The sequence below is a fragment of the Callithrix jacchus genome, chromosome X (assembly GCF_049354715.1).
Source record: "Callithrix jacchus isolate 240 chromosome X, calJac240_pri, whole genome shotgun sequence".
Lineage (NCBI taxonomy): Eukaryota > Metazoa > Chordata > Mammalia > Primates > Cebidae > Callithrix > Callithrix jacchus.
Window position 1 is genome coordinate 71,607,986 of NC_133524.1, and position 27,531 is coordinate 71,635,516.

Sequence of the window (27,531 nt, forward strand, 5' to 3'; positions counted from 1 at the left end):
GGAGGCTGAGACAGATGGATCACTTGAGCCCAGGAGTTTGAGAAGGAACATACCTCAGAAAAATGAAGGCCATATATAACAAATCCATAGTTAAGATAATATTGAATGGGGAAACATTAAAAGCTTTTTCTCTAAGATATGAACAAAATAAGAATGTGCATTTACACCAATTTTATTCAACACAGTACTGGAAGTTTTAGCCAGAGTCATTAGGCAAGAGAAAGAAATAAAGGGTATTCAAATGGAAAAGAAAGTACTTAAATTATTCTTATTCACAGATGACATGATGTTATATTTAGAGAAACCTAAAGACTCCACCCAAAAAAACTGTTAGAACTGATAAATGAATTCGATAAAGTTTCAGGAGACCAAATCAGCATACAAAAATCAGTGGACTTTATCTATATTCCAGCAGTGTACAGTCTGAAAATAAATCAAGAAAGCAATCCCATTTACAATAGTTTAAAAAAAAAAGACTTAGAAATAAATTTAGCTAGAAAACTGAAGAATCACTATAAGGAAAACTATATAACATCGATAAAAGAAATAGAAGATGGTACAAAAAGGGAAAGATATTCTATAGCCATGGATTGAGAATTAATGATGTTAAAATGTCAACATTATCCAATGCAACCTATAGATTCAATCCTATTAAAATACCAATGACATTCTTCACAGAAATAGAATAAACAATCCTAAAATATCTAACACAAAAAGACCCAAATAGCCAAAGTGATCCTGAGCAAAATAAACTAATGTGGAGGCATCGCACTACAAAATGTTCTACAAAGCCCTAGTAACCAAAATAGCATAGTCCTGTCATATAAGCAGGTACATAGATCAGTGGAATAGAATAGAGAACTGAGAAATAAATCCACATATTTACAACTTATTTTTGATAAAGGTGCTGAGAATATCTAGTGGGGATAGACAGTGTCTTCAATAAAATGTGCTGGGGAAACTATATAACCATATGCAAATGCAACTAGATGCCTATCTCTCACTATATACAAAAATAAAATCTAAGTAAATTAAAGGCCTAAAGATAACACCTGACATTATGAAATTATTAGAAGAAAGTTTTGGAGAAACACTTCGGGATATTAGTCTGGGGTAAGACTTTTGGATAAGACCTCAAAAATCACTGTCAACAAAAGCAAAAATAGACAAATGGAATTACATCAAGCTACTAACCTTCTGCGCAGCATAGAAAATAATCAACACAATGGCAGGATATCCTAGAAATTGGGAGAAAATATTTGCTAACTATTTATTTGACAAGGGTTTAATAATGAGTATATATGAAACACAAGCAACCCAATGTCAAAAACAACATCAACAACAACAACAACAAAAAAACTGATTGAAAAATGGGCAAAAGACATTTCTTAAAAGACATACAAATGGCCAACTGGTATATGAGAAAATGTTTAACATTACTAATATTCAGCAAAATGGAAATGTAAAACATGATGACATCATCACCTCAGCTAAAGTGGCTGTTATCAAATAGACAAAAAATAACAGATATCAGTAAGGATGCAGAGAAATAGGTATGCATGTACACTGTTTTAGTGAGTGTAAATTAATTAGTACAGTACTATGGAAAATAGTATGCAGATTTTTTTCCAAAAAGTTAAAAGACAATACAATCTGACCCAGCAATCCTGCTGCTGGGTACATATCCAAACAAAAGAAAATCAGTGCAAAAGGAGTACAAAGAAATACTTGTACTCCCTTATTTATTACAGTAGTATTTATAATAGTCAAGATAAAGAATCAACACAAGTATCCATCAACAGACGATTGAATAAAGAAAATGTATACATACACAAAGGAATATTATTCAGCCATAAAAATAAAATCCTGCAATTTGCAGTAATATGGATGGATCTAGAAGTCATTATATTAAGTGAAATAAACCAGGGACAGAAAGACAAATATCATATGTTTTCATGGGGAGCTAAAAAAAAAAGCCTCATGGAGGTAGAGAGTAGAATGGTGATTATGAGTATGCAAAGGGTATGGGGGAGGGTGATATGGAGAAAGATTGATTAATGAGTTCAAAAATATAATTAGATAGATTTAGTTCTACAGTTTGATAATACCATAGGATAACTAACTACAGTTAACAATGATTTGTTTTATATTACAAAATGCTAGAAGAATAGATTAGGAATATTCCCAACGCAAAGCAATGATACATGTTTAAAGTGATGGTTATCCCAATTACTTTGATTTGATTATCATGCGTTGTATGCATGTATCAAAATATTACATGTTCCCCATTACTATGTACAACTATTATATATTATTTTTTAAAATTTAAAAGATTGTTCATTTTCTTTTATCCTCCAATGTTGCCATTGAAAATTCATGACGCTCTAATTTCTGATCTCTTGAATGTAGTCTCTCTCTCTGCAACTCCTAACTCCTTTTTCTTCCCATTCTTTTTGTTTTACTTTCTAGACTATGTCCTTGTCTTTACTTTCTAACATATCTATTGATGTTAAAGTGTCAATAATCATACTTTTAATTTTCATAACTTAAAGATGTGTGAAGTGTACTTAACATTTCCTCCAACATGCAGTAGTCTTATTTCTCCTGCATGCTTTCTTTTACAACTAAAAGTTCTCAACATAACACAACAAACAAGCACAGAAGACTCCGAGAAGTGAAAAAAAAAAGGCAGAAAGCTTAAGGACCTCAGAACTTAAGTAACAGCATGATGGTGAGTTCCTTTTTTTTTTTTATTGCATCCCATATATACTGATCAGAACACTGTCAGAATCTTCAACTCAGAACTGCCAATAGGTACATGCCAAAAAATTCCAAGAAAAGTCTATTCCCCCTTGCCAAAGACAGGAAGAGGACAGCCTCAAAACAGAAAACCATTCTTGCAATAGCTACCTTGGTTTGACTTGCCTTGTTTAACCCTAGTCAAACACCAAGAAAATACTGCAAATCCTTCTCCCCAAGGTCTCAGTGGGGCAAATCCATGAGTTGATCTTCTACTTCATGTTTACCCTTAGCCCCCACCCTGCGGAAGCAGATGGCAGTAGTATTATTTTCCCACTGGAAAGTGCAAGGTCAAGTAGAGAGCTGACCCTGGTGAAAACAAGAAGTGCTCCAATTCCCAAGCCAGGGTAATATCAACAGAGCTCAGCTGATAGCTGAACCTCCACCAGCACCCGGAAGCAACTGAGCAAGGTGGTTCCAGTCAAGACTAGTCACCACTAGTCTTCACCCTACCACCCAGTGTCAAGGGTACCCAGTGGGAAGCTGAGCTTCCAATCCCACCCAGCATCAAGGAGGTAGAACAAGGTGGTGAGAAATGGGGTTAGTTGTCATTATGTTTGGCACCTGTCCCTGCCTTCCTGTAAGTGGGACACAGCAAAGAGCTTTGCTTCCACCCCTACCTGCAGCTCACAACAAAGCATTGTGAGTTGGCTCTCCTCTTTTGCTCTTCCTTGGGGCAGCAGAGCCCACTATGGAGCAGATATCACACATTTACTTGGAATTTAAAAGGTGATGTTAGTTTTTGCCTCACTTTTACCAGAAGATATCAGCAAGGTAGAGGTGGGATTTGAACTGCAATGATAGTGTGAATCAGTGCTACAGAAACTTACCAGGTTGATGTTGGCAGAGCTAGCAGGAAAGCTGAATAAACACACCCACCCAGCCCAGCTGATACACCTTTACCAAGGAACAACTGCTAAAAAAGATTGTTATGATGCAGAGTCCCATAATATATACAGAATGTCCTGCATACAGTAAAAATGTATTTGTTATACCAAGAACCAGGAAACTCACAAAAAGAATGAGAAAAGATAAACAACAGATAACAATACATAGATGAATCATGATTGAGTTATCCAAGAGTGTTTTATTTTTGTTTGTTTAGATGGAGTCTCACTCTGTTGCCAGGCTGGAGTGCATTGGTGCAATCTCGGCTTACTGCAACTTCCGCCTCCCAGGTTCAAGTGATTCTCCTGCCTCAGCCTCCCGAGTAGCTGGGACTACAGGCATGTGCCTCCATGTCCTGCTAATTTTTGTATTTTTAGTAGAGACAGGGTTTCACCATATTGGCCATGATGGTCTCAATCTCTTGACCGTGATCTGCCCGCCTCGGCCTCCCAAAGTGCTGGGATTACAGATGTGAGCCACCACACCCAGTCCCCAAAAAGAGTTTTAAAGTAGTTATAACAGTGCTTAAACAACCAATTATAAATTTTCTAGAAACAAATGAAAAAATAAAAAATCTCAGTGAAAAAGTAGAAGCTACTAAAAATGAAAAGTATACAACTGAAAATACAATAACTGAAATAACAGATTGCTGGATGGCAATTCTATTAGTAGAATCTATATGTCACAGGACAGAATTAGTAAACTTGAGGATAGATTGACAGAGAGAAAATAGACTTAAATGTAAACTGTCTCAGGAACATGTGAAATAATAACAAAACAGCTAAAGTGTTTTATCAGGGTCCTAGAAAGAAAGAAGAGAGAGTGAGACTAAAAATAAATAGAAGATATAATGGCTAAAGTAAAATATATAAACCTACAGATAAAGAAGCTCAGTGAATCTCAATAGGAGAACCTAAATAAATCTCAACCAAGACATAATTAAACTTCTGATAACCTAAAGACAAATTTAAAAAAACAAACAAACTAAGAGAAAGATGGTACATTACTTATATGATAACCTAAATTCCAATAACAGTATATTTCTCACCTGAAACCACAGAGGACAGAAGAAAGTGGTAAACTATTCTTCAAGTACTAGTAGAAAAGAACTGCCAATGGTGAATCCTATATCCAGAAAAAATATCCTTCATGAATTATGCTGAAATAAAAACCTTGCTCAGCTGTAGTAAAACTAAGAATTTGTCACTAGTTTACATATTTTTAAAGAAAGGCTAAAAGAAGTACTCTGAACAAATTGAAATGGTAAAAGAAAAGGGTTTGGAACTTAAGAAAGAAAGTAACATTGGAAAGAATACATGTAGTGGTAAATATAATGGAATTTTCTACTTCTTATGAGATTCTAAAACATAATTGATGTTTGATGCAAAAATTATAAGACCATCTGAAATATCCATGTACAAAGGTCTTCACTGGAGAATTCTACCTAGCATTTCTTTTTTTATGCTTTTTAAAATTATACTTTTAAGTACGTGTGCAGAATGTGCAGGTTTGTTACATAGGTATACATGTGCCATCATCTATAAACATTAGGTATTTCTCCTAATGCTATCCTTCCCCTGTGCCCCTCACCCCCACTGACAGGCCGTGGTGTGTGATGTGTTCTCATTGTTCAACTCCCACTTATGAGTGAGAACATGTGGTATTTGGTTTTCTGTTCTTGTGTTAGTTTGCTGAGAATGATGGTTTCCAGCTTCATCCATTCTCTGCAAAGGACATGAACTCATCCGTTTTTATGGATATATAGTGTTCCATTTCAAAAGGAGTTACGAGTAATTTTACATGCCCCTTTCCAGAAAATGCAAGATGACAAAATACTTCCCAAATGGTTTCTTGTTTTTTTCTCTCCTCTATTAACTTTAATCAGGTTTTCAACATGCAGCCAAGAATGAAACTTTGACATTAAGCCATAAATTCAACACAGGCAAGCATTGTCAATTTTATGGAGTTGCCACACGGAGATAACACAAGAGAGCTGGGTATTTTCTTTTTTCTGCCTTTCTTTACTAAAGAGCAATAAAAAAATATGTGGAAGATTTATTCATACCTCAAATTTGTTTACCATAAACCTCTTGAAATTATTGCATTTTACTTTTGCTTGGTTTATGGCAAACAAAAAAAAATCAACTTAGTTCTTCAAGTATATATTTTTTTTAATGGAGTCTTGCTCTGTTGCCCAGGCTGGAATGCAGTGGCACAATCTCGGCTCATTGCAATCTCCGCCTCCCGGGTTCAAGTGATTCTCATGCCTGAGCCTCCTGAGTAGCTGGGATCACAGGCGTGCATCACCATGCCCGGCTAATTTTTGTATTATTAGTAGAGACAGGGATTCACCATGTTGGCTAGGCTGGTCTTGAACTCCTGACCTCAAATGATCCGCCTGCCTCAGCCTCCCAAAGTGCTGGGATTACAGGCATGAGCCACTGCACCTGGCTTCAATTTGATTGTTAAATGCAGATTTTTAAAGATCATGGTGATGACAGAATTGGTACACATTTCATCATCATATACATGCTTATGAAAATAGACATTTAACACTAAAAAGGGCTTATATTTAACATGGATCATTTGCCATGTGGGCAAACACTTCTGGTTCCTTCAAAGCCAGGAACTTTATATGGTTCCAGAGGGACTCCCTGGCAGATTCTGTTGATTACTCATTAAACAGTCGAAACATGTATAGATTTTATTTATCTTATAAAGCTTACCCATAGCAAAAGAGACACGAAAATGATGTAAATACTATGGGCAAGATTATAGTTCTTGGAAAAACTAAATGTCATTATATTTTTGGTAAACTTTTCCTTCTAAGCATGCTTTAAAAGCTGAAAATAGTTTTGTGCTGGAAGGCAGCAAAACTTAACATGTATGTCTTCTCATCCATGGAAGTACATGGCATTATGCTGCACTGTAAAATCTGCAACCCTTCCCAAGAGGCAGTTCAAACAACAACATGGACACCTTTGCCGCAGTAGAGATAATGTTTTCACTCTCACCTCTCTGAAATGTGATCTCTGCTCCAAGGACAGCTGAGTTTTTTTTCTACTTTACTCATGCAATAACACTTTATACATTCTTCCAACAGCCAAGGAGGCTATGACAGGCAGCTTCTATACCTGCCCATTAAGCCACAATAATAAACTATTGTTCACCCTGTATAAAAATGGATTACATGATCTTCCTAAGAAGTCTACACCTACAGTTCTCTGAGCTAATCAATGGAAAAGATGATCAATTCTGACTAACCAAGAGTATATTTGTTCTATTTTCCTTCCTATTCCTCTTCCAAATAATCATATATAGGTACTTAAAGCTGGAAATATGTGGCACTCTTCTTTAAACATCCAATCAGGATGACAGTAGAAGCTTCTTTCTTCTGGTGTAAGTACCATTGAATGTATTGCTAAGCTTGAAGCAGAGGCTAAGTGGTTTGATGGGGATGTTTTTCAGGAGAGAGGTGAACATCTCATTAGTTTGTGGTTGTTGTGGTTCAAGTTCTTAGAAGGTTGAAAATTTTGCTAGGTTCTTCTCCATCTCAGCGTATTGTTCTTTAAGCCTCTCCATGGCTTTTCTGTGCTCTTCATCCACTTCGGCCCGTTTGTTGGGCTGCTCCTTCATGAAGTCATCCCAGTCATCCCACTGGAGCATGTGCTGTTTCTCACTAGCTATTAAGTGGTCACTATGAATATCTCTGGAGAACTTGGCTGAGATTGTCCCACATTTTGTCCCTACATCTGGGAAGAGTATGTTCATTTGTTTCATGGATTATATTCTTCAAATTTTCAAGAACAGGCATTTCTCAAAGACCATGTTTCTCTTCAAATTCTTTTACAAAATAACGAGTTTCTCCTTGAATAACTGGTCTGTGATCCAAAAGCCTTGAATGAATTTCTCCAAGATCCTTGATAATGAGGTGCACAGAGCCCGCGGTTCCCAGGGAGTCCCTCTTGTTGCTGCCTCAGCCCGGGGTGGCCTCACAACCCACAGAGGTCTCTGTCCCTCCACCACTCATCCCGACCAGTTCCCCCCAAATAGTTTCTATAAGACTAGTATTACCTTGTGTATTAGTCCGTTTCCATAGTCCATTTCCACACTGCTAAAAAGAAATGACCTAGATTGGGTAATTTATAAAGGAAAGAGGTTTAGTCATCTCACAGTTCAGCATATCTAGGCAGGCCTCAGGAAACTCACTATCATGGTGAAAGGGGAAACAGTCGTGTCTTGCATGATGGCAGAAAAGAGGGAAGAGGAATGCCAACCACTTATAAAACCATCATCAAATCTTATGAGAACCCACTCACTATCAAGGGAACAGCATGGAGGAAACCACCCTCATGATCTAACCACCCTTTACCAAATCCCTCCCTCAACAAATGAAGATTACAGATTTGGGTGGGGACAGAGAAACAAACCATATCATTTTCCCCTGGCCCCTCCCAAATCTCATGCTCTTTTCACATTTTAAAACCAACCATGCCTTTCCAATAGTCCTCCAAAGTCTTAATTCATTTCAGTATTAACATGAAAGTCCAAGTCCAAAGTCTCATTTAAGACAAGGCAAGTTCCTTCTGCCTCTGAGCTTATAAAATCAAAAGCAAGTTAGTTACTTCCAAGATACTATGGGGGTACAGGCATTGGGTAAATGTTTCATTCCAAATGGGAGAAATTTGCTAAAACAAAGGGGCCACAGGCCCCATGCAAGTCTGAAATCTTGGTAGGGCAGTCATTAAATCTTCATGCTCCAAAATAATTTTTTTTACTCCATGTCTCACATCCAGGGCACACTGATGCAAAGGGTGAGCCCCCAAGACCTTGGGCAGCTTTGCCTTTGTAGCTTTGCTGGGTTCAGCCCCTGCAGCTGCTCCCATGGGCTGGTGTTGAGTGCCTGCATCTTTTCCAGGTGCACAGTGCAAACTGTTCTAGGATCTACCATTCTGGGATCTGGAGGATGGTGGCCCTCTTCTCACACCTCCACTAGGCAGTGCCCCAGTGGGGATTCTGTGAGGGGGTTTTATCCTCACATTTCCTTTCTGCACTCTACCTTAGCAGAGGTACTTCATGAGGACTCTGCCCTGACAGCAAACTTCTACCTGGACATCTAGGCATTTTCATACATCCTCTGAACTCTAGGTGAAGATTCCCAACTTCAATTCTTGACTTCTGTGCACCTGCAGGTCTGATGCCATGTGGGAGCCACCAAGGCATGGGGCTTGCACCCTCTGAAGCAGCAGCCATCACTGTACCTTCCGGTTTAGCCATAACTGGAGCTGGAGGGTCTGCCATGAAGATCTCTGACATGTCCTGGAGATATTTTCTTCATTGTCTTGGTGATTAACATTTGACTCCACATTACTTATGCAAATTTCTGTAGCTGACTTGAATTTCTTGCCAGAAAATGGATTTTTCTTTTTTACCACATGGTCAGGCTGCACATTTTCCAAACTTTTACACTCTCACCTCTTGAATGCTTTGCTGCTTAGAAATTTCTTCTGCCAGATACCCTAAATTATCTCTCTCAAGTTCAACATTTCACAGATTTCTAGGGCAGGGGCACAATGCCACCAGTCTCTTTGCTAAAGCATAGCAAGTGTGATATTTACTCCAGTTCCCAATAAGCTTCTCATCTCCATCTGAGACCACCTCAGCCTGGACTTTATTGTCCACATAACTATCAGTACTTTGGTCAAAGCCAATCAACAAATCTCTAGGAAGTTCCAAACTTTCCCACATCTTCCTGTCTTCTTCTGAGCCCCCAAAACTCTTCCCATTACCCAGTTCCAAAGTTGCTTCCACCTTTTCAGGTTATCTTTATAGCAACTGGTACTAATTTACCATATTAGTCCATTTTTACACTGCAAAAAACAATCCTGATACTGGGTAATTTATAAAGGAAAGAGGTTTAATTGACTCACTGTTTCTCATGGCTGAAAGGCCTCAAGAAACTTACAATCATAGCAGAAGGGCAAGCATGCATACCTTACATGGTTTCAGGAGAGAGAAAGTGTGTGGAGGACGTGCCAAACCCTTATAAGACCATCAGATCTCGTGAGATCTCAGTCACTATCATGAGAACAGCATGGGGTAAACTTTCCCTATGACACATTCACCTCTCACCTGGTCCCTCCCTTGACACATGTGGATTACAGTTTGAGACGTGATTTGAGTGGTGACGCAGAACCAAACCTTATCACCGTGATACCCAAATTAGGCAAAGATGTTTGCTTAACTGCAGATCAGTATCTCTCATAAATAAAAAATTCTCTAGAAAATACTAGCAAACTGAATACAGAAACATAAAAGATAATGATATACCTCGACTGTTAAGATGTATTCCAGGTATGTAAGGCTATTCAGCATTTCAAAATTGATGTAATTTACCATATCAACAAGATAAAGATGAAAATCATACCAATTGAAGCATAAAAATTTTTAGATAATATTCAACTTTCATTATGATTTAAAAAACCTCTCACCAGGTGCGGTGGCTCATGCCTGTAATCCCAGCACTTTGGGAGGCCAAGATGGGCAAATCATGAGGTCAAAAAATTGAGACCATCCTGGCTAACATGGTGAAACCCTGTCTCTACTAAAAATACAAAAATTAGCTGGGTGTGGTGGCGTGCACCTGTAGTCCCAGCTACTCGGGAGGCTGAGGCAGGAGAATTGCTTGAACTCGGGAGGTGGAGGTTGCAGTGAGCTGAGATGGTACCACTGCACTCCAGCCTGGCAACAGAGCGAGACTCCGTATAAAAAAAAAATTAATTAATTAATTTTAAAAAACTCTCTCAGTAACTTAGGAATAAAAGGGAAATTCCTTGACACAAAGGGCAGACACAAAAATCCTACAGGTACCAACATACTCAACAGTGAAAGACTAAATGTTTTCCCTTGGCTTTAGGGAATAAGGCAAGGATGTTTGCTCATGTCACTCCTATTCAACATAATACAGGGAAGTCTAGTCAATGCAGTAAGGCAATAAAAAGAAATGAATGGAATACATATGAAAAGAAAAGTAAAGAAGTCACTGCAGAGGACAATTTTGTATACGAAAAATCCCAATGAACAGAAAAAAATACTGCTATAACAAGTGAGTTGGCAAGGTTGCAGGATATAATACATAAGACATGAACATAAAAATTTATTTATATCTGCTAACAATAAACATGTGAAAACAAAAATATAAAAGAGACAATATTTTACTTGTTATATCCTGAAATTTTGTTTGGCTTTTTAATTATTTCTGTTTATTAGCATTCTGTTGCAAGTCATTGTTGCCATACATTTCTTTAATTTTTTTTTTTTTTTGAGAGAGGGTCTTGCTAAGTTGCCCAGGTTGATCTCAAACTCCTGAACTTAAGCAATCCTCCTACCTGAGACTCTTGAGTAGCTGGGATTACAAGCACATGACACCATGCCCAACTTTTTACTTATTGTCAACGAAGGTGATATATACAACAGGGAAATAGATGAAAAGGAGAATGGGAGTGAATGGGGCAGCCAGGCAGGCAGCTTCAGGCCTCTGGAGGGGTGGAACAGGAAGAGATAATAGATGCCTCCTGGTTTAGGAGCCTGAACAAGTAGAGAAGTGACGTATCTCCTGAGGTAGTAGGGACTCAGTTCAAACCCCCTTAGGACCACCTCTTATGTAAGGCACTGTGCCAAGGGAGAATGTTGGGGAACGGGGGAGAGTGGAGGAGATCATGGGAGACAGAGAGGTGGAGGTCAGCAAAGGACTGGGGTAGGTGTTCTTTACAGGCCCAGTGCCCTTCTGCATGACACCCTCAGCCACTCTTGCCGACCTCAGTCCTGCCAGGAGCAGACATGTTCCAGTGCCCCAAAATAACAGTGAATGCTGCCCCAGCACTCTCCTCCTTTGGCACCTGCTTCTATGCTATCCACCAGGTGGCTGAGGCAGGAAGCTCTGCGTTATAAGCTACAAGGGGGGACACTGCCTCCCCAGGAAAGCAAGAACACTCCATTTCCTTTCTCTGGCTATCATGCCACGTGGTGTTGGATTCCGACAGAACCATGGGCCTTTTTGTTTTCACATGTTTATTGTTAGTATGACTTGCAACAGAATGCTAATAAACAGAAATAATTAAAAAGCCAAAGAAAATTTCAGGATATAACAAGTACAATATTGTCTCTTTTATATTTTTGTTTTCACATGTTTATTGTTAGTTTATATAAACATGTCACCTGCTTTCACATGCTTGATGCCCTGGGGGTGTTTGGACCAGTCTTGCAGGAGGCTGACCACCAGGGGTTCTTCCATCATCATGTGGCTAACCTTAAGATCCAGTGTCCCGTGGAGCCCCAGAGTGGGAGCTGAGGAGGGGCTCTCCACCCGGGGAAGGCCTCATTCTGCCAATTCCCTGTCTTTGGGTGAGTCCTTATTGTCTGGGCCCCTGAGCTTGGTGTGGGAAAAGAGCTGCAGGACGAAGCCAACAGGGAAGCTGCCACCAGTGAGGTATCAGATCTCGGCTAGTGCTGCAAAAGTCTCCATGAATGAGTCTGGAAGTGGGGGCTCTGGGTCAGGGTCCAGGTTGTTTTTGTTTGTTTTGATGGATTTTTTTCCTCATTTCCCAGGCTGAAGTGCAATGGTGTGATCTCAGCTCACTGCAACTTCTGCCTCCCAGGTTCAAGTGATTCTCCTGCCTCCACTTCTAAAGTAGCAGGGATTACAGGCATGTGCCACCATGACCAGCTAATTTTGTATTTTTAGTAGAGATGGGGTTTCTCCATGTTGGTCAGGCTTGTCTTGAACTCCCAATTTCAGGTGATCTGCCCGCCTCAGCATCCCAAAGTGCTGAGATTACACGCGTGAGCCACCACTCCTGGCCATGGTCCAGGTCTTTGGTCATGGTCTGCCTCTTTTCTTTCTGGCTTCCTCGCCCCCTGGGGGCTTCCATCTCTGACCACAGGGCTTCTTATTTCCTGGCTCTGTGGCAAGGGCAGCAAGAAGCTTGAGGAGACAGAATCCCCTGGGTTGGCTCCTTTAAGGGAGGGATGGGTTATTCTCAGAGTCCAGGAGAATGACAATTTCAGCTGGCATTCTGCCAGAGTCTGGGTTAGAGTCTGGGTCTAGTTGGGCATCCTGGCCTGAGTCTGAGTTGGGTGTGGACGACTGCTCAGCTCTGACGTCTTGCAAGAGAGCCACCCCTTCACTCCAGGTCTCCAGGATGTTGTTCTTCTTGGAAGGACTCAAGTCCACACTGTGAGGATGCTGCTCCAGGATGTGCTAGTAAGCCACGTCAGCTGAGGGTGCCAGGATCTCAGTGCCACACACCATGCACAGTGCAGGCCCACTTCATCTTGGGCTGCTGCCCACCAGAAACTCCTGGTCCCAAGACACATGCTGCTTGGGCTCCTCACAGTCATTGCTGCCCACCTCCAGAGGGCTGGGTCTAGGCAGTCAGGTCTTCTCTTGTTGGGTCACTCTTAACATCAACTAAACCTGTGGAATTAGGGCCACAACCATGGCATCCTTCTCATTCTCCCCTTCCTCACATTTGAGCATCACCTCAAGCAGTCAGGTGCAGTGCCCTCAGCCTTTAGGGCCATGGTGTGGCTAGGGGTGATGGGAGCAGCTGAAGGATGGGCATGCAGACCTCAGCTTACAGCCTGGCAGCCACCTTCCACCTCCCACCAGGAGAGCACCAGGCTGCTGCCCTCCCCACCACTCACCGCTCTCCAGCCAGGACAGTAATGGGAGTATCTGGGCCTCCCCAAGACCTCAGTGCCTCAGGAGCCCAAGCCGGGAGGGTTCAATCCTCTTTAATTATTTAAACATGATTTACTTTAGCTTTTTTTTTTTTTTTTTAACATGATGCTGGTTTAATAAATAATATGTCACGTATAGTGGTTGATATAAAGCCTTTGTCTAGTAAGTCCAACATCTGGGCTTTCACAAAATCAGTTTCTGTTGACTGCTTCTTCTTTTTTTTTTTTTTTTTTTTTCTATTCATGGGTAATGCTTTTCTGTTTTTTGGCTTTTTTTTTTGCATATCTCATTATTCTTCTTAAAAATATAGATATTTAAGATCATTCTAAGCAATTCTGGATTCTGATTAGCCGTGTTCAGAGGGTGCTGTTTTTGTTGCCACTGCTAGTTTCTTTTTTTATTCAGTGAATTACCTGAGCTAGTTCATACAGAGATTGTTTTCCCTGCAGTGCATAACCACTAAACCCCACTCAATAAATTTTAAATTAAAAAAAAAAAAACTCTGTGGCCTCCTGCGGGTTCTTTCTGAGTCAGAATACATTAGTGGTCAGCTAATGCTTAATCAAAAGTTTCCATAACTGCCAAGAATCAGTCAGGGTGCTACCCTTTTTTGAGACCTGTATATGTAGGGCATATTTTCCAAGTTCAATTAGTTTGCAAATAAGCCTCAGTTTTCACTTCCTCCTGATCAACGACCTCAGTCATCCAAGAATGAGTCAGAAACAAGAGCTTCTTGAGCATTCATAAGCACCTGAACAGCCCTGAATATGCACATAACCTTCCATATTCTCAGAAATACACTGCGGACTTCAAAGCTTTTAATTTTTTTCCTTTCTCCTTTTTTTTTGAGACAGGATCTTTCTCTGTCACTCAGGCTGGAGTGCAGTGGTTTGATCATAGCTCACTGCAGTCCTGAAACACTGGGCTCAAGAGATCCTTCCATGTTAGTCTCCAAAGTAGCTGGGACCACAAGCACACACCAACATGTCTGGCTAATTTTTAAAAACTTTTTGTAGGAATGAGGTCTCATGTTGCCCAGGCTGGTCTTCAACTCCTGAGCTCACACAATCCTCCTGCTTTGGGCTGCCAAAGTGCTGGCATTACAGGTGTGAGTCACTGTACCCGCACTTGCAAAATTAATTTTTAAATATTAAAGTGTATATCAAAATAAAATATTTCATATGTGCCATATATATAAATAAATATAAAGTAGTACATATATATAGATATATATACATATTTATACTTCAAGTTCTGGGGTACATGTGCAGAACACGCAAGTTTATCCCATAGTTAAACACATGCCATAGTGGTTTGCTGCATCCATCACCTTGTTATCTGCATTAGGTATTTCTCCTAATGCTATTCCACCCCCAGCCCCCTGCCCCCGAAAGGACCTGGTGTGTGATGTTCCCTTCCCTGTGTCCATGTGTTCTCATTATTCAGCTCCCACTTATGAGTGAGAACATGTGGTGTTTGGTTTTCTGTTCTTGTGTTAGTTTGCTGAAAATGATGGTTTCCAGCTTCATCCATGTCCCTGCAAAAGACATAAACTCATCCCATACTTTTTATGAGAAGTGTATGGCCACAGCAGTTGCTGCTGATGCTCTAGGTGAAGAATGGAAGTGTTTTGTGGTCTGAATCAGTGGTGAGAATGACAAACAAGGTTTCCCCATGAAGCAGGGTGTCTTGACCCATGGCCGTGTCTGCCTGGTACTGATTAAGGGGTATTCCTGTTACAGACCAAGGAGAACTAGAGAAAGAAAGAGAAAATCACTTCTTAGTTACATTGTGGATATCAATCTGGGTGTTCTCAACTTGGTTATTGTAAAAAAAAAAAAAAGGAGAGAAGGATATTCCTGGACTGACTGATACTATGGTGTATTGTCCCCTGGGGCCCAAGAGAGCTAGCAGAATCCACAAACTTTTCAATCTCTCTAAAGAAGATGATGTCCACCAGTACGCTGTAAGAAAGACTTTAAACTAAGAAAATAAGAAACCTAGGACCAAAGCACCCAAGATTCAGCGTCTTGTTACTCCACATGTCCCGCAGCACAAGTGGCAGCGTATTTGCTCTAAAGAAGCAGCATACTAAGGCAAATAAGGAAGAAGCTGCAGAATATGCTAAACTTTTGGCCAAGAGAATGAAGGAGGCAAAAGAGAAGTGCCAGGAACAAATTGTGAAAAGATGCAGACTTTCCTCTTTGCAAGCTTCTACTTCTAAGTCTGATTCCAGTCAGAAATAAGATTTGAATAACAAATGAGATCGGACTCAAAAAAATTGAAATTATATCAAATATTTTCTCTGACCACAATGAAATAAAACAGAAATCAATAACAAGAAAAATTTTGAAAACTACAAACACATGGAAATCAAACTATAGGCTCCTAAATTATTAGTTGATCAATGAAGAAATTATAAAAAAAAATGGAAAAAAATTATTGAAATAAACCATAATGGAAACACAACATACCAAAACATATAGGACACAACAAAAACAATAGTAAGAGGGAAGTCTATAGCTATAAACCCTTACATCAAAAAAAAAACTTCAAACAAAAACTGATAAATTTAAAGAACTAGAAAAGCAAGAGCAAACCAAACCCATCATTAGTAGAAGAAAAGAAATAATAAACATCAGAGTAATAAATGAAATTGAATCAGAAAATACAAAAGATCAACAAAACAAAAAGTTGGTTTTTTGAAAAGATAAATAAAATTGACAAAGCTTTATCTAGACTAAGAAAAAATAGAGAAAGACCAAAATAAATAAAATCAGGGATGAAGAAGACATTACAATCAATATTGCAGAAATTGAAAGGTTATTAAGAGTTACTATGAGCAACTACATGCCAACAAATTGGATAACCTAGAAGGAATGAACGAATTCCTAGACACGTACAACCTACCAAGATTGAATCAGAGAGAATTCCAAAACCTGAACAGACCAATAACAAGTAACAAGATCAAAATCATAATAAAAAGTCTCCTAGCAAAGCAAAGCCTACAACCAATGGTTTCACTGCTGAAAGAACTAAACCAATCCTACTAAAACTATTCTGAAAAACGGAGGAGAAGGGAATACTCCCAAACTCATTCTATGAGGTCAGTATTAACCAGATACCAAAATCAGGCACCAAGACACACCACTAAATAAATAAATAAATCTATCTATCTGTCTATCTATGTATCTATCATCTATCTATCTATCTATCTACAGGCCCATATTTCTGATGAGCATTGATCCAAAAATCCTCAACAAAATGCTAGGAAACCAAATTCAACAACACATTAAACAGATAGTTTATCATGACCAAGTGGGATTTATCCCAGGGATGCAAGGGTGGTTCAGTGTACACAAATCAATCTATGTGATGCATCATATCAACAGAATGCAGGACAAAAACCATATGATCATTTCAATTAATACTGAAAGAGCATTTAATAAAATTCAGCATCCCTTCATAACACAAACCTTCAAAAAATTGGATATAGAAGAAACATACCTCAACATAATAAAAGCCGTATACAGTGGTACCACAGGTAGTATACTGAATGGAGAAAAAAACTGAAAGCCTTTCCTCTAAGATCTGTAAAAGGACAAGGATGACCCCATTCAACACTGTTATTCAACATAGTACTGGAAGTCCTATCTAGGGCAATCAGAGAAGACAAAGAAATAAACACATCCAAATTGGAAATAAGGAGGTCAAATTATTCTTGTTTACAGACATTATCTTATATTTGGAACTACATAAATATGCCAGCAAAAAACCATTAGAACTGATAAATTCAGTAAAGTTGCAGGATACAAAATCAACATACAAAAATCAATAGCATTTCCATATGCCAATGACAAAGAATCTGAAAAAGAAATCAAGAAATAATTTCATTTACAATAGCTACAAATAAAATTAAATACCTAGGAATTAACCAAAGAAGTGAAAGATCTCTATCATGAAAACTATAAAACTGATGCAAGAAATTGAAGAGGACACAAAGAAATGGAAAGATATTCTATGTCCATGGATTGGAAGAATCAATATTGTCAAAATGTCCATACTACCCAAAGCAGTCTACAGATTTAATGCAATCCCTATGAGAATGCCAGTGATGTTCTCCAACAGAAATAGAAAAAAAAAAAAATCCTAAAACTTACATAAAACCACAGAAGATCCAGAAAAGCCACAGCTATCCTGAGCAAAAAGAGCAAAACTGGAGGAATTACATTACCTGACTTCAAATTATACTACAGAGGTATAGTAACCACAACAACATAGTATTGGCATAAAAATAGACATATAGATGAGCTGGGTATCTCAGTTGGAAATGCAGAAATCACACCTTCTGCATTGATCTCGCTAGGAGCTTCAGACCAGAGCTGTTCCTATTCAGCCACATTATCAACCACCTCACAAAGTTTTGTATTAATTTCTCATTTCTCAGGTTGTCCACTGAATTTTTATCTTGTTTCTTGCAGCAATGAAGTGACACAATGTTGAATTTACCTAATTGTTTGCCACCACCTAATTGCTTTTGACAGTGAGTTAGGTGAGAAGCATTTTTGTAGAGATCCAAATCAAGTTAGGTGACTCTGGGGACAGCACAACTGCCAGTTTACCATCTTATGATAGTGGGCGTGGGGGTATGGTGTGGTGAATAGGAACAGTTGTAAGTTACAATGCCAAGGGTTCCATCATTTTCAGCAAGGTTTAATTGTTCCTTGTTGAATACATGCTTTTTAATTTGTTGTATGCTTTTGTTTAATTTCAGCACATCTGAAATGGCATTTCATCTCAACAATGTTGGTTGCCTATTTGGGGAAAAGTTTTTGCTAATTTCTTTACCATTTGCTGTGAACTGCCTCAAAAATAGATAATATTTAACTGAATTAATATGAAACCACAATATGTCAACATTTATGAGATGTCTACTAAAGCGATGCTTATAAAACATAGCTTTATATGTTTATATTATAAATGAAAAAAATTCAAATTGATGATATGTCTCCACCATATGAAACTACAAAAATAAAAGCAAATTAAACCCAAAGCAAAAAGAAGAGAGAAAATAACAAAGATGATAGCACGAGTAATTTAAATTCAAAATGAAAAAATTATTGAAAACAAAAGATGCTTTCTTAAAATGATAAATTAATGGCTGGGCATGGTGGCTCACACCTGTAATCCCAGCACTTTGAGAGGCTGAGGTAGGTGGATTATCAGGTCAGGAAATCGACCATCCTGGCCAACGTGGTGAAATCCATCTCTACTAAAAATACAAAAATTAGCCGGGCGTGATGGCACGTGCCTGTAATCCCAGCTATTTGGGAGTCTGATGCAAAAGAATCACTTGAACCACGGAGTCAGAGGTTGCAGTGAGCCAAGATTGTGCCACTGCACTCCAGCCTGGCAACAGAGTGAGACTCTGTCTCAAAAAAAAGTAAAACTCAAGCAAGACTTAGAGTGGAAAAAAACCATACAGATTGGAAAGGAAGGAAAAATACTGTCTCTGTTCAAAGATGACATGACTGTTTATGTAAAATATTCCCAAAGAATACACAAAAATTTCTATTAATATTAATGAATTTAGCAAGATTGCAGGATTAAAGATCAATGTACAAAAATTAGTTGTAAAGAAGGCCAGGCTTTCTCTCAAAATCTATTGATATGTGCCACATCCAAGGTTCTGAAGAGCAAACAGACCACAGGCTTCACCTCCCTACATTTCACCAGAACAAAGCCCACTGGCCTGGGAAGCCAGAACAGCCACTTCATCCCTGCTTGAGCTCTTGGGCTAGTATCAGTTCTGCATTTCCCTGAGACAGAGCTCCCAGAGGTAAAAGAGAGGCCCATCATTTTTGCCACATTGCAGCCCCTGCCTCTTACTGCCCTCAGGCTGGGGAGAAAGTGAAATGGTTAAAGACTATTGCAGGCCTCCAGCACAGCATAGCTTCCTTACAAGAAAACCAGCCATATGGTTTCCCACATGTGCTTCAGCCTCTGCTACTTGTCACTGGGCAGGACCTCCCAACCTGGGACCCCAGCAAGGTCACCCAAGCCCCTCCTGTGCTCTATCCCAGCATTTCCCTGGGATTGAGCTCTTAGAGGTAAAGGACAGGCCTACCATTTTTGGCTGCTTTGCAGCTCTTACCCCTACTGCCCTTAGGCAGCAGGAAGTGAAGAGCTTAAGAACTATCATGGGCCCTCCAGCACAGAACAACTGCCTTATGGAAAGGTAACCAGGCTATTTTCCATATGGGTCCAGTTCCTGCCACTCCTTACTGGGCAGGGTCGCTTGACTTGTGCCCCCAGGAAAGCTGCCCTCCCCTGCCTGAAGGTGGTAGTGGTGGCTTTCTGTTTCTTTGAGGAGAAAATCCCAGAGTCAACCCACTGCACCTCTGTCATTGCAACTACAGCAGTACCACCCTTCCTGTCCTCAAGCTGGGAAAGAAAAAAAGGGCCTGTTCATTTCACTCCAGTATGCTGGAGGTGCCATATGGAGAGGGGCCAAATCTCTCTTTCCTGTGATCCCTCACCACATACTTTTCACCAAATGGGGCCCCCAACAAGGGACTGCAGGGCAGCCATTCCACCCCTGGCTGAACATTTCCATTGATAGTGGCTCTGCATTTCTCTGGGGTGTAGCTCCCAAAGGCAACTGAAAACCCCTCTGCTACTGCCAGAGCAGTGGTACTGCCCTTGCTGCCTACAGACTGGGGAAGGTCTCAAGACCCTGAGGGTTCTACTCACACCTACACCACACCATAGCTGCCCTATGAAGAAGAAGCCAGCCTGTCTTCCACACAAACCACACACTCCCTGTGTTCATCACCAGGCATGGCCCCCTGACTTGTACCTGCAACACAGCTGCAACACACCTGGATGACTGATTCAGTCAGCAGTGACTCTGCATTTCTCTGCAGTGGAGCTTCAAGAAACAAGTGAAAAGTCCTCTTTCATTGTCATTGCAAGGCCCCGCCACTGCTGCCCCCAAACGGAAAGGGAACAGGAAGTGTGAACTTACCCCAGGGCTGTGGTGTGCAGCCTGATGGTGCCAAGGTGAGATCTGAAGCCAGTAATCAAGTGGGATAAGAGCCCACACTCTCAGAGCACTTAGATGGAGCATGGCTGCAATTGTAAAGGAATACAGAGGAGCTGTGTAACTGAGCAAGAGCCTACCTACTACCCATTACACTTAAGCACCATCTACAAGGCCACAGCCCAAACTTCAACACCAAAAATGCTTTCCTAATATACCCATCCTGTGAAATCAAGATGAAAAGTTCAGTAACAAATAAAGACCCTAAACAAAGCCTGACTCTCTGAAAACATTCAAAAATGAAGTCAACTGACTATACCTAAGTTATCCAACATTTAAAGAAACATAAGCCCTCACAGATGAAAAAGAACCAGCACAAGAACCCTTGCAAATCTAAAAGCCAGAGTGTCTCCTTACCACCAAATGACTACACTAGTTTTCCAGCAATAGTACCTAACCAGGCTTAAATGGCTGAAATGACAGATGTAAAATTCAGAATCTGAATACAATAAAGACCATCAAAATTTGGAGAATGTTGAAGCCCATTCTAAGGAATCCAGTAAAATAATTCAAGATATGAAAGACAAAATAGACTTTTTGTTTTTTCGAGATGAAGTCTCACTCTTGTCCCCCAGGTTGGAGTGCAATGGCATGATCTTGGCTCACTGCAACGTTCACCTCCCTGGTTCAAGCCATTCTCCTGCCTCAGCTTCTTGAGGAGCTGGTATTACAAGCACCTGCCACCATGCCCAGCTAGGTTTTGCATTTTTAGTAGATACAGGGTTTCACCATGTTGGCCAGGCTGGTCTCTAACACCTGACCTCAGGTGATTCAGCCACCTCGGCCTCCTAAAGTGCTGGGATTACAGGTGTGAGCCAACGTGCTCAGCCAACAAAAGAGACATTTTATGAAGTGAACCATACTGAGCCGATAGAGCTGAAAAACTCACTACAAAAATGTTGTGACACAATGGGAAGAAGTAACAGCAGAATAGATCAAGCTGAAGAATCTCAGAGCTCAAAGGCTGGTTCTTCAAATTAACTGAGTCAAGCAAAAATAAGAAAAAATAATTAGAAAATGAACAAAACCTCCAAGAAATATAGAATTATGTAAAGAGACCAAACCTATGACTCTTTGGCATCCCTAAAAGAGAGGGAGAGAGAGCAAGCAAATGGGAAAACCTATTTGAGGACATTATCCATGAAAAGTTTCCCAACCTTGCTAGAGAGGTCAACATGCAAATTCAGAAAATTCAGGTGACCCCTGAAATATAACAAGAGAACCATCCCCCAGACACATAGTGATCAGACTAACCAAGGTCAATACCAAAGAACAAATATTAAAGGTAACTACAGAGAAGGGGCAGGTCACCTATAAAGGGAACTCCATCAGACTAACAGTGAATCCTTCAGCAGAAACCCTATATGCCAGAAGAGATTGGGGACCTATATTCAGCATCCTTCAAGAAAAGAAAATCCAACCAGGAATTTCATATCCAGCCAAACTAAGCTTTTTAAACAAAGGAGAAATAAAATTCTTTCCAGCCAAGCAAATGCTAAGGGAATTTATGGTCAACAGGCCTGCCTTACAAAAGGTCCTTAATGTAGTACTAAACATGGAAAAAATCTTAATCTTAGTCCAAAGGCTGAGAAGTGGTAGAAAAGACTATTACTAACCACCACCAAAACACACTCAAGTGCATAGACCATCAATACTAGAAACCAAATATACAATCAAGTCTGCATAACAACCAGCTAACAACAGGATGACAGACCAAATCTACACATTTCAATATTAACCATGAATATAAATGGGTTAAACACCCACATTTAAAAGGCTTAGAGTGGAAAGTTGGATAAAGAAGCAAGACCCAACTCTATGCCATCTTCAAGATATTCATATTACATGAAAGGATATTCATAGGCTGAAAGTAAGGGGATGGAGAAAGGTCTATCAAGCAAATGGAAAACAAAAGAAGACAGAGGCTGCTGTTCTTATATCAGGCAAAACTGACATTAAGTGAACAATGACCAAAAAGGACAAAGAAGGGCATTACTTAATGATAAAAATTTCAATTCAACAAGAAAATGTAACTAAATGTGTATGCACCCAACACTGCAGCATCCAGATTGATTAAACACATTCTTAGAGACTTACAAAGAGACTTAGATAACCACATAATAATAGTGGGATACTTCAACACCCCATTGACAATAGTGGACAGATCATCAAGGGACAATACTAACAAGGATATTTGGGACCTAAATTTGATGCTTACCCAAATGGACCTAACAGACATCTACAGAACACTGCACCCAACAAAATTAGAATATACATTCTTTTCATCTATACATGGTACATATTCTAAAATTGATCACTTGCTCAGCCATAAGGCAATTGCTAAGAAATTAAAAAAAAAAAAGTGTACCAACCATACTGTTAGACCACAGTGCAATAAAAATAGAAATCAAAACCAAGAAGGTCTTTCAAACCATACAACTACATGGAAATTAAGCAGTATGATCCTGGATGACTTTTAGGTAAACAACGAAATTAAGGCAGGAATCAAGGTATTTTTGAAGCTAATGGCAACAAAGATACAATATACCATAATCTCTGGGACCCAGCTAAAGCAGTCTTAAGAGGAAATCTTACAGTGCTAAACACCCATATCAAAAAGATAGGAAGATCTCAAATTGACAACCTAACATCACACCAAGAGGAACTAGAAAAATAAAAACAAACCAGTCCCAAAGCTAGCATAAGACATGAAATAACCAAAATCAGAGATGAGCTGAATGAAACAGAGATGAGAGAAAACAGGCAAAAAAATCAATGAACTAATCCTTGGTTCTTTAAAATACTAAATAAGATTTGTAGACTACTAGCTAAACCAGTAAAGAACAAAAGATGATAAAAATAAACATTCAGAAATGAAAAGGGGGACATTACCAATGACTCTACGGAAATACAAAAAACCCTCAGAGATTATTACAACACCTCTCTGCATATGAACTAGAAAACCTAGAAGAAATATGTAAATTTTTGGGCACATACAACATCCCAACATTTAACCAGGAAGAAACTGAAATCATGAACAGACAAATAATGAGTTCTGAAATTGAATCAGAAATAAATAACCTACCAACCAGAAGATGGCCTGGATCAGAGAGATTCACGGCTGAATAAGAGCTGGTGCTGATCTTACTGAAACTATTTCAAAAAACTGAGAAGAAGGGACTCCTCCCCTAACTTATTCCATGAGACTAGCATCATTCTGATACCAAAACTTGGCAGCAGCACAGTGAAAAAAAATTCAGACCAATACCCCTGATGAACACAGATGCAAAATCTATCAACAGAATCCAAAGAAACCAAATTCAGCAGCACATCAATAAGTTAATCAAGTTGAATTTATTCCTGCAATGCAAAATGCAGTAATGTCGGTTCAACATATGCAAATCAATATTTGTGATTTGTCATATAAACAACTAAAAACAAAAACCATGATCATCTCAATAGACGCAGAAAGGATTTTTGATATAATTTGACATCCCTCCATGTTAAAAACCTTCAACAAACTAGGCATCAAAAATACATACCTCAAAATAATAAGAACCATCTATGACAAACCCACAACTAACATTGTACTAAATGGGCAAAACCTGAAGCATTCACACTGAGAACCAGAACAAGACTAGGATGCCCACTCTCGTAACTCCTATTTAACATAGTACTAGAAGTCCTAGCCAGAGCAATTAGGCAAAAGAAAGAAATAAAAGGCATCCAAACAGGAAGAGAGAAAGTAAAACTATTTTGCTTCACAAAACCCCATAATCTCTGCCCAAAGCCTTCTAGATCTGATAAGCAATTTCAGCAAAGTTTCAGGATAAAAAAAATCAATGTACAAAAATTAGTAGTGCTTCTCAACACCAATAATGCCTAAGCTGAGAGCCAAATCTAGAATGCATTCCTGCTCACAATCTCCACAAAAATAAAATACCTAGGAAGACAGCTAAAAATGGAGGCAAAAAAATCTCTATAAGAATTACAAAACAGTACTGAAAGAAATAAAAAACACACACAAAAAAATGGAAAAACATTCCATGCTCACAGATAGGAAAAAATAAATGTTGTTAAAATGTTCGTGCTGCATAAGGCAATTCCTATCAAACTACCAATGATGTTTGTCAAGGAATTACAAAAATGCATTGTAAAATTCATATGGAACAAAAAATGAGCTCAACTATCAAAACCAATTCTAAGTGAATAGAATAAAGCTGGAGGCATCACACTACCCAACTTCGAACTACATTACAATGCTATAGTAACAAAAATAGCAAGGTACTGGTATAGAAACAGAGACATAGATCAATGGAAAAGGTTAGGGAAACAGAAATAAAGCCACACACCTACAATCATCTGATGTCTAGTAAGGCCAACAGTAACAAGCAATGGGGAAAAGACTTCCTATTCAATAAATGCTTCTAGGGTAACTGGCTAGCTATGTGCAGAAGATTGAAACTAAACCAATACCTTTCACCACATAAAAAAAACATCAACTCAAGATGAATTAGTGACTTAAATGTAAACCTAAAACCATAAAAACCCTAGGAGAAAATCTAAGAAATAATATTCTGGACATCATCCAGGGAAAGACTTCATGATGAAGACTCCAAAAGGAATTACAATAAAAACAAAAATTGACAAACAGGATATAATTATACAAATGAGTTTCTGCACAGCAAAAGAAACAATCAACAGAGTAAGCAGATAACTTACAGAATGAGAGAAAATTTCACAAACTATGCATCCAACAAAAGTCTCATATCCAGAATCTGTAAGGAACATAAGGAGCTCAAACAAATCAACAAGCAAAAAATAACCCCATTTAAAAATGGGAAAAGGGCATAGGCAAACAGTTCTCAAAAAAAAAGGCATACACACAGCCAACAAGCATATAAAAAATGGTCACTATCACTAGTCATTAAAAAATGCAAACCAAAATCATAATGAGATACCATCTCACACCAGTCAGAATGGCTATGTTTAAAAAGAAAAAAGTAGCAGATGCTGTCAAGATTGCAGAGAAAAAGGAACACTTACACACTCCCAGGCAGAATGTAAAACAGTTCAGCCACTATGAAAATCAGTTTGGAAATTTCTCAAGGAATTTAAAATAGAACTGCCATTTGACCCAGCAATCCCATTACTGGGTATACACCCAAAGAAAAATAAGTCATTCTACCATAAAGATGCGTGTTCATCACAGTACTATTCACAATTGCAACAAAGGAATTAGCCTAGATTCTCATCAATGGTGGACTGGATAAAGAATGTTTGATACATATGCACCATGGAACTCTACGCAGCGATGAAAAAATAATGAGATCATATCTTTTGCAGCAATATGGATGGAGCTGGAGGAGGCCATTATCCTAAGTGAATCAATGCAGGAACAGCAAACCAAATACTACATGTTTTCACTTATAAATTGGAGGTAAACACTGAGTACACATAGATACAAAAAAGGGAACAAAAGACACTGAGGCCTATTTGAATGTGAAGAGTGGGAGGAGGGCAAGGAATGAGAAAGAACCTATCAGGTATTATGCTGATTACCTGAATGACAAAATGGTCTGTACACCAAACCCCCATGACATGCAATATACCGATGTAAGAAACCTGCACATGTACCCTTTGAACCTAAAATAACAATTGGAAAGAAAAAAATTTTATGTTAATATACCAGTAAGTAACAATTGGAAATATTTTTTAAAGTGTGCCATTCAAAGTGACATAACAAAACTTGAAATAATCAGATGTAGACCTAAATAAATATGTACAGGATCTGTATAATGAAAACTATACATCAGTGATAAAATAAGTAAAATTAAACTATGTTGGCATTGTAGTGTATCCACTTTGTTAGCCTGAACTACATTTTCCATAACACCCTTTTCTGTATGTTTCTGATTAGTTTAGGCCCAAAGAGAGATTCATGTATGAGTTTTGGATAGCAGAAATAAAGCAGCAGTAACCATTTTTTTTATGTCAAACACATTGTTGCAAATCTGCTGACACATCTCATTGGCATAAGGCAAGAGCTTAGCCTTCAATCATTCCTCATTTGTCTGAATTCTTCTTATTCGCCAACTCCTGGGCAAGGCATGCATATTCATCATTTTCCAGGTTCTGCAGGACACCCACAACACCAAGGCCAGAAATAAGAAGAAGTGACACAGGTTTCAGTCTATCTTTGTGGGCTCCAGCTTGTGATTATGGATTCAAAACTGTTCATTCTCTCAACCGCTTTATATCTGTCTTCTTCCTGACTATCTGCCCTGCAGAATTCAAGTGTCATATATGAAGAAAGAAAGACTGTTAAATAGTTCTGCTGAGCTTGCTCAATCAGCTCCCATAATTACATAAGGTCAAGTTCCTATTACAAATTATACAATTTTATACACATACATACACACTAAGATGTGTATGTGTGTGTGTCTATACTCTATGTATGTATGTATAATTTATCATAGGGATTTGACCTTAAGCACTTGTGGGAGCTGATTAGTGTGTGTAGACCTGGTTAAGAGTCTCTGTTTTCTTCATACCTTATATATATATGATTTCTAGTTGTTCTGCCTTTAGATTGAACACCACCAAACACAGAAGTTTAATTAAACAGTTTAATTGTATTTTGAATATATCAACCCCCCCACCCTTATCTATAGATTCAATCAAATTCATACCAAAGTCTTCACAAGCTTTTTGTCGAAATTGATAACCTGATTTTAAAGTTTACAGGGAATATCAAAGGAACTACAAGAGTCAAAACAATATTTTAAAATAAGAACAAAGTTCGAAAATTCACACTGACAGATTTCAAGATTTACTTCAAACTATTGTCAAAACAGTGTGAAAAAAGTGGAAGTTTTGACACATGGATCAACAGAATAGAATGAAAAGTTCAGAAATATCAATTAATTATATACGTGTGACTTATTTCTAGACTTTCCATCACTGAAACAAAATGGAAAGTCCAGAAATGAGCTATACA

The 27,531-nt window shown here is 38.9% G+C and overlaps 4 pseudogenes across 4 annotated transcripts in view; 1 reads left to right on the top strand and 3 right to left on the bottom strand.

Moving 5' to 3' along the window:
• LOC144576549 (proteasome subunit beta type-5 pseudogene) overlaps positions 1-3,818 on the top strand; it is a 165,800-nt pseudogene extending 161,982 nt beyond the window's left edge. The window contains exon 3 of the transcript XR_013531811.1: positions 1-3,818. This exon is cut by the window's left edge and continues 75,121 nt beyond it. The product of XR_013531811.1 is annotated as a proteasome subunit beta type-5 pseudogene (transcript).
• LOC100403415 (ATP-dependent RNA helicase DDX18 pseudogene) overlaps positions 1-27,531 on the bottom strand; it is a 365,505-nt pseudogene that overhangs the window by 63,866 nt on the left and 274,108 nt on the right. The window contains exon 5 of the transcript XR_013531807.1: positions 1-27,531. This exon is cut by the window's left edge and continues 63,866 nt beyond it; it is cut by the window's right edge and continues 11,988 nt beyond it. The product of XR_013531807.1 is annotated as an ATP-dependent RNA helicase DDX18 pseudogene (transcript).
• Positions 1-27,531, bottom strand: part of LOC144581236 (biogenesis of lysosome-related organelles complex 1 subunit 5 pseudogene) — a 340,887-nt pseudogene that overhangs the window by 39,248 nt on the left and 274,108 nt on the right. Inside the window, exon 6 of the transcript XR_013531812.1 lies at positions 1-27,531. This exon is cut by the window's left edge and continues 39,248 nt beyond it; it is cut by the window's right edge and continues 11,988 nt beyond it. The product of XR_013531812.1 is annotated as a biogenesis of lysosome-related organelles complex 1 subunit 5 pseudogene (transcript).
• The window catches only part of LOC100409123 (spindlin interactor and repressor of chromatin-binding protein-like), a 339,975-nt pseudogene that overhangs the window by 39,248 nt on the left and 273,196 nt on the right, over positions 1-27,531 (bottom strand). Inside the window, exons 6-8 of the transcript XR_008478946.2 lie at positions 12,570-27,531; positions 11,890-12,263; positions 1-11,740 (exon numbers count right to left, since the gene is read on the bottom strand). The exon at positions 1-11,740 is cut by the window's left edge and continues 39,248 nt beyond it; the exon at positions 12,570-27,531 is cut by the window's right edge and continues 11,988 nt beyond it. The product of XR_008478946.2 is annotated as a spindlin interactor and repressor of chromatin-binding protein-like (transcript). The remainder of the gene's footprint in view (positions 11,741-11,889; positions 12,264-12,569) is intronic.